A 7,447-nucleotide genomic window follows, 5' to 3' on the forward strand; every position below is an offset into this window, starting at 1 on the left:
GTATTATTAGACGTTGTGTGCCTGAGCATGAACAAGAACAAATCCTACGCAAGTGTCACTCTGAATCCTATGGAGGACACCACGCTGGAGATAGAACTGCACACAAGGTATTACAATCTGGTTTTTATTGGCCTACTCTTTTCAAAGATGCTCGTAAGTTTGTCTTATCTTGTGATGAATGTCAAAGAATAGGTAACATCAGTAGACATCAAGAAATGCCTATGAATTATTCTCTTGTTATTGAACCATTTGATGTTTGGGGCTTTGATTATATGGGACCTTTTCCTGCCTCCAATGGTTATACACATATTTTAGTTGCTTTTGATTACGTTACTAAGTGGGTAGAAGCTATTCCAACTAGTAGTGCTGATCATAACACCTCTATTAAAATGCTTAAAGAAGTTAATTTTTCCGAGGTTTAGAGTCCCTAGATATCTTATGACTGATGGAGGTTCACACTTTATTCATGGTGCTTTCCGTAAGATGCTTGCTAAGTATGATGTCAATCATAGAATCGCATCTCCTTATCACCCGCAGTCCAGTGGTCAAGTAGAGTTGAGCAATAGAGAGCTCAAATTAATTTTGCAAAAGATTGTGAATAGATTTAGAAAGAATTGGTCCAAAAAACTTGATGATGCATTATGGGCCTAAAGAACTGCATACAAGAAGCCTCTGGGTATGTCTCCATATAAGATGGTTTCTGGAAAAGCATGTCATTTACCTCTTGAACTTGAACATAAAGCATATTGGGCTATTAAAGAGCTCAATTATGACTTCAAACTTGCCGGTGAGAAGAGGTTGTTTGATATTAGCTCACTTGATGAATGGAGAACCCAAGCATATGAGAATGCCAAGCTTTTCAAAGAAAAGGTCAAACGCTGGCATGATAAGAGGATACAAAAGCGTGAGTTTAACATAGGAGATTATGTGTTATTATTCAACTCTCGTTTAAGATTTTTTGCAGGAAAACTTCTCTCAAAATGGGAAGGTCCCTACGTTATCGAGGAGGTCTATCGTTCTGGTGCTATAAAAATCAACAACTTCGAAGGCACAAATCCGAGGGTGGTAAACGGTCAAAGAATTAAACATTATATTTCAGGTAATCCTATCAATGTTGAAACTAATATTATTGAAACCATAACCCCTGAGGAATACATAAGAGACACTTTCCAGAATGTTCCAGACTCCGAAAAGGCATAGGTACGTGGTACGGTAAGTAAACCGACTCCAAAACAACTCTAATGTCAATTTTTATCAGTTTTGGATTATTTAAAGATTTTAGGAAGAAATAAGTAGTCTGCAAGGGACACGAGGCTCCCACGAGAGAGGAGGGCGCCCACCCCCCTGTAGGGCGCGCCCCCCTGTCTCGTGGGCACCTCGTGTGCCTCCCGGACTCCGTTTTCTTGTATGTTACGTATTTTGGTCGGTAAAAATTCATTATATATACTCCCGAAGGTTTTGACCACCGTATCACGCAAATATCCTCTGTTTTTGTTTCGAGCTGTTCCTGTTGCAGATTTAGAGCGCCATGACTTCTCCCTCCTCCAACAACGAAGACAAGGATGCTTGGCTATTGAAGATAGAGTTGAAAAGAGAGGAACCAGAAGAGATCAACAAGGATGAAGGGATTAAGAAGGCCATGGAGGCTCAAGCTCCGGTGGTGAAAGAAGAAGATATCCCTCAACCTTTACCTAACCTTTTCACTCCAACAGAGATTGAAGCTTTCAAGATGATTGAGTTAGCCCACATACAGAACAAGTACCTCACAGAGGAGAATATTTTTTTGAAAGATCATATTGCTGGGCTCAAGGGCATTATTCGCAAGTTGGAGGAGCTTTTACGCTCAATGTGCGATTATCCACCGTCATGATCACCACCTCCATCACCTCTGAGGAAATAATCACATTGGTATGGGCACTCCCCTTGGCAACTGCCAAGCTTGGGGGAGGTGCCCCGGTATCGTATCAACATCACACTCCTATTTTTACCGCTTTATTTAGTTTGATCCTTTTAGTAGTATCTTGATCTTTTAGTTCAAAGTTTTGATATCAAGTAGTTTTGAGTTTTGCTTTGCGATCTCTTTATGTAATCGAGTCCATGTGCTATCTATAATAAAGATTAGTGTTGAGTCAAGGGCCTTGCTATGTTGCTATGATCTTGAGAAAGTAGAAAGAACAAAAGAGTTCATATTGATCTTATGGATAGTGATAACTTCACACATAGAAAGTATGAGGCATAAAAATTGTTGAGAGTTGATGAACGTAGCCTTGGTCATCGTTGTAATTAATAGGAAGTGATAAGGAAAGAGGGGTTCACACATAAATATATTATCTTGGACATCTTTTATGATTGTGAAGCACTCATTAAGTATGACATGCTAAAAGAGTTGACGTTGGACAAGGAAGATAACGTAATGGTTTATGTTTTCTGACATCTCAGTTAAAGTATATTGTCATTGACCTTCCAAACATGTTGAGCTTGCCTTTCCCCCTCATGCTAGCCAAATTCCTTGCACCAAGTAGAGATACTACTTGTGCTTCCAAATATCCTTAAACCCAGTTTTGCCATGAGAGTCCACCATACCTACCTATGGATTGAGTAAGATCCTTCAAGTAAGTTGTCATCGGTGCAAGCAATAAAAATTGCTCTCTAAATATGTATGACTTATTAGTGCAGAGAAAATAAGCTTTGTATGAACTTGTTGTGGAAGTAATAAAAGCGACGGATTGCATAATAAAGGTCCACATACAAGGGGCAATATAAAGTGACGTTCTTTTGCATTAAGATTTTGTGCATCAACCCTAAACGCACATGACAACCTCTGCTTCCCTCTGCGAAGGGCCTATCTTTTACTTTATGTTTTACTTTATGCTTGAGTCAAGGTGATACTCACCTCTCCTTTTTTATTTTTATCCTTTGGCAAGCTCCTCGTGTTTGAAAGATCATGATACATATATCCAATTGGATGTAAGTTGGCATAGGCTATTATTGTTGACATCACCTAAAGGTGAATATGTTGGGAGGCAACACAATAAGCCCCTATCTTTCTCAGTGTCCGGCTGAAACTCTATAACCACAAGTATTGCGTGAGTGTTAACAATTATAGGGGACTACGAGATAGTTGAGTATGTGAGCTTGTTGAAAAGCTCTATTATTGACTCTTTCTGATGTTACAATAAATTGCAATTGCTTCAATGACTGAGATTATAGTTTGTTAGTTCCCAATGAAGTTTTTGAACCATACTTGACACTGTGAATTGTTTATTACTTGAACATAGGAAATCATATGACAAAATCCATATATGTTGCTGTTATTAGAATGATCATGATGCCCTCATGTCCGTATTTTATTTTTATCAACACCTCTATCTCTAAACATGTGGACATATTTTTTGATTTCGGCTTCCGCTTGAGGACAAGCAAGGTCTAAGCTTAGGGGAGTTGATACGTCCATTTTGCATCATGCTTTTATATCAATATTTATTGCATTATGGGCTGTTGTTACACATTATATCTCAATACTTATGGCTATTCTCTCTTATTTTACAAGGTTTACCATGAAGAGGGGGAATGCCGGCAGCTGGAATTCTGACTGGAAAAGAAGCAAACGTTGGAAACCTATTCTGCACAACTCCAAAAGACCTGAGACTCCACGAAACAACTTTTTGGAATTTATAAGAATTTATGGGCAAAAGAAATAGGCCAGGGGGCCCACACCCTGTCCAGGAGACAGGGGGCGCCCCCCCTAGGGTGCGGCCCCATATCTCCTGGGCCCCCTGGTGGGCCTCCGGCGTCCATCTTCTACTATATCATCACTTTCCCCCTGGAAAAAATCGTGGGCAAGCTTACGGGACGAAACTCCGCCGCCACGAGGCGGAACCTTGGCGGAATCAATCTAGGGCTCTGGCGGAGCTGTTCTGCCCGGGACACTTCCCTCCGGGAGGGGGAAATCATCACCAACGTCATCACCAACGATCCTCTCATCAGGAGGGGGTCAATATGCATCAACATCTTCACCAGCACCATCTCCTCTCAAAACCCTAGTTCATCTCTTGTATCCAATCTTGTATCAAAACCACAAATTGGTACCTATGGGTTGCTAGTAGTTTTGATTACTCCTTGTAGTTGATGCTATTTGGTTTACTTGGTGGAAGATCATATGTTCAGATCCTTTATGCATATTATTACTCCTCTGATTATGAACATGAATATGCTTTGTGAGTAGTTACGTTTGTTCCTGAGGACATGGGTGAAGTCTTGCTATTAGTAGTCATGTGAATTTGGTATTCGTTCGATATTTTGATGAGATGCATGTTGTCTTTCCTCTAGTGGTGTTATGTGAACATTGACTACATGACACTTCACCATTATTTGGGCCTAGAGGAAGGCATAGGGAAGTAATAAGTAGATGATGGGTTGCTAGAGTGACAGAAGCTTAAACCCTAGTTTATGTGTTGCTTCGTTAGGGGTTGATATGGACCCATATGTTTAATGTTGTGGTTAGGTTTACCTTAATACTCCTTTTTGTAGTTGCGGATGCTTGCAATAGGGGTTAATCATAAGTGGGATGCTTGCCCATGTTAGGGCAGTACCCAAGTGCCAGTCCACCCACATATCAAATTATCAAAGTACCGAACGCGAATCTTACGAACGTGATGAAAACTAGCTTGACGATAATTCCCAATGTGTCCTCGGGAGCTCCTTCTTCATTATTAGAATTTGTCCAGGCTTATCCTTTGCTACATAAAGGATTGGGCCACCTTGCTGCACTTTATTTACTTTATTTACTTTTTGCTTGTTACTATTTATCTTATCAAAAAATTATCTATCACCTACTATTTCAGTGCTTGCAGAGAAAACCTTACTGAAAACCGCTTATCATTTCCTTCTGCTCCTTGTTGGGTTCGACACTCTTACTTATCGAAAGGACTATGATAGATCCCCTATACTTGTGGGTCATCATGCAGCAAGGTGGCCCAATCCTTTTTGTAGCAAAGGACAAGCCTAGACAATTTCTTATAATGAGAAAAGCGCTCCCGAGGACACATGGGAATTATCGTCAAGCTAGTTTTCATCACGCTCATATGATTCGCGTTCGGTACTTTGATAATTTGATATGTGGGTGGACCGGTGCTTGGGTACTGCCCTTTCTTGGACTAGCATCCCACTTATGATTAACCCCTATGCAAGCATCCGTAACTACAAAAAAAGTATTAAGGTAAACCTAACCATAGCATGAAACTAGTGGATCCAAATCAGCCCCTTACGAAGCAACGCATAAACTAGGGTTTAAGCTTCTGTCACTCTAGCAACCCATCATCTACTTATTACTTCCCAATGTCTTCCTCTAGGCCCAAATAATGGTGAAGTGTCATGTAGTCGACGTTCACATAACACCACTAGAGGAGAGACAACATACATCTCATCAAAATATCGAACGAATACCAAATTCACATGACTACTAATAGCAAGACTTCACCCATGTCCTCAGGAACAAACGTAACTACTCATAAAGCATATTCATGTTCATGATTAGAGGAGTATTAATATGCATTAAGGATCTGAACATATGATCTTCCACCAAATAAACCAATTAGCATCAACTACAAGGAGTAATCAACACTACTAGCAACCCACAGGTACCAATTTGTGGTTTTGATACAAGATTGGATACAAGAGATGAACTAGGATTTTGAGAGGAGATGGTGCTGGTGAAGATGTTGATGCAGATTGACCCCCTCCCGACAAGAGGATCATTGTTGATGACGATGGTGATGATTTCCCCCTCCCGGAGGGAAGTTTCCCCGGCAGAACAGCCCCGCCGGAGCCCTAGATTGGTTCCGCCAAGGTTCCGCCTCGTGGCGGCGGAGTTTCGTCCCGTAAGCTTGCCTATGATTTTTTTCAGGGTAAGAGACTTCATATAGCAGAAGATGGGCACCGGAGGGCCACCAGGGGGCCCACGAGACAGGGGGGCGCGCCTAGTAGGGGTGGGCGCGCCCCCACCCTCGTGGCCAGGGTGTGCGCCCCCTCTTGTACTTTCTTTGCTCAATAATTCTTATTAATTCGAAAAAAGACTTTCGTGGAGTTTCAGGACTTTTGGAGCTGTGCAGAATAGGTTTCCAATATCCGCTCCTTTTCCAGCCCAGAATCCCAGCTGCCGGCATTCTCCCTCTTCATGATAAACTTTGTAAAATAAGAGAGAATAGCCATAAGTATTGTGACATAACATGTAATAACAACCCATAATGCAATAAATATCGATATAAAAGCATTATGCAAAATGGACGTATCAATAGTCATAGGCAGCGGGAATCAACCTAGCAAAGGTTGTGTGCAGCGTTGGAGCAGGTAGAGGACGCGCGGCTCCTCTCTCACCCGAAGCACCTTGCCGCTTCTCTCTTAACCCCCAATGCCTTCCTCTTTCAAATTTTGCCCCGCAGCCCTGGCTAGCTATGCGCACCCGCATAGACGAGCCTGCCACTTGAGTCGCCGACACCCATCCATCCCGTCGTTGGACGCGCCTGCCGTCCGAGCCACCGCCACCCATTCCTCCCTTCATTGGTTCTTCTGGTGCTACACGCCGCACATCTTCCTCCGCCTCTTGTTCTAGAGCAGTGAGGCCCGAGATTACTGGATAAGGCGATGTAGAGCCCGCCGTGGTTATATCCCGTTGGCAGTCGGGTCTAGGAGGTCACCACTTCCCAGATGTATGGGGGAGTCTAGTGGTTGGCTGGGTGGACGACGAGGTTGGGAGGGGAGAGGTTGCGGCGCGACGAGATTGGTCTGTTGCGGTTGGCGTCGGCAAGCACGCGAGAAAGCACGATGAGAAGAATAGAGAAGTCTGTCGCAGTCACGCGAGAGAAGAACACGGCCCAACAATAACATCAGGCCCAATTTGCTCGTTTTTCTTCTCGAGACATGGGAATAAACGAGTCGAGTTAATTGCCAAAAATTTGAGCGGGCTCCGTGCAAAAATATTGACGGTGAACGGATAGAAGCAATTTATACTTTATTATTAGATAAAGATATTAGGTTGAATATAGATAAGACACGTATTACCATGAACAAAAACAAGTTTTTTTTAGCAACATGAAGAAAAACAAGTGTACCTAAGATGTTTATGGGACGGCCCGTGTAACCCGGGGTGCGGTCCCCGCGCGGGCCTGGGCTCGGATGCGTGGCATGCTTCTTTTTTTAATCAGGTGTGTGGCATGTGAGCCTGCATGGCACGACCTGTGTAGCAAGCGTGTCATGGGAGGCGGGTGCCGGTGCGTTTAGCCCAGGACGGGCGTGCCAGCCCATCTGGCCAGGTTTGGTGTTCCTAAAGAAAAATATGGCTAGGTTTTGGTTGTGAGTTTGTGACCTTCGTCCTGACCCTGAAACAGAACATCCTCACCGCACACCACTCTTCCCTTTCCCTGTATCATCCGTTCCCCAAATCAGACCC

The sequence above is a fragment of the Triticum aestivum genome, chromosome 6B (genome assembly GCF_018294505.1).
Source record: "Triticum aestivum cultivar Chinese Spring chromosome 6B, IWGSC CS RefSeq v2.1, whole genome shotgun sequence".
In the NCBI taxonomy this organism is placed as follows: domain Eukaryota; kingdom Viridiplantae; phylum Streptophyta; class Magnoliopsida; order Poales; family Poaceae; genus Triticum; species Triticum aestivum.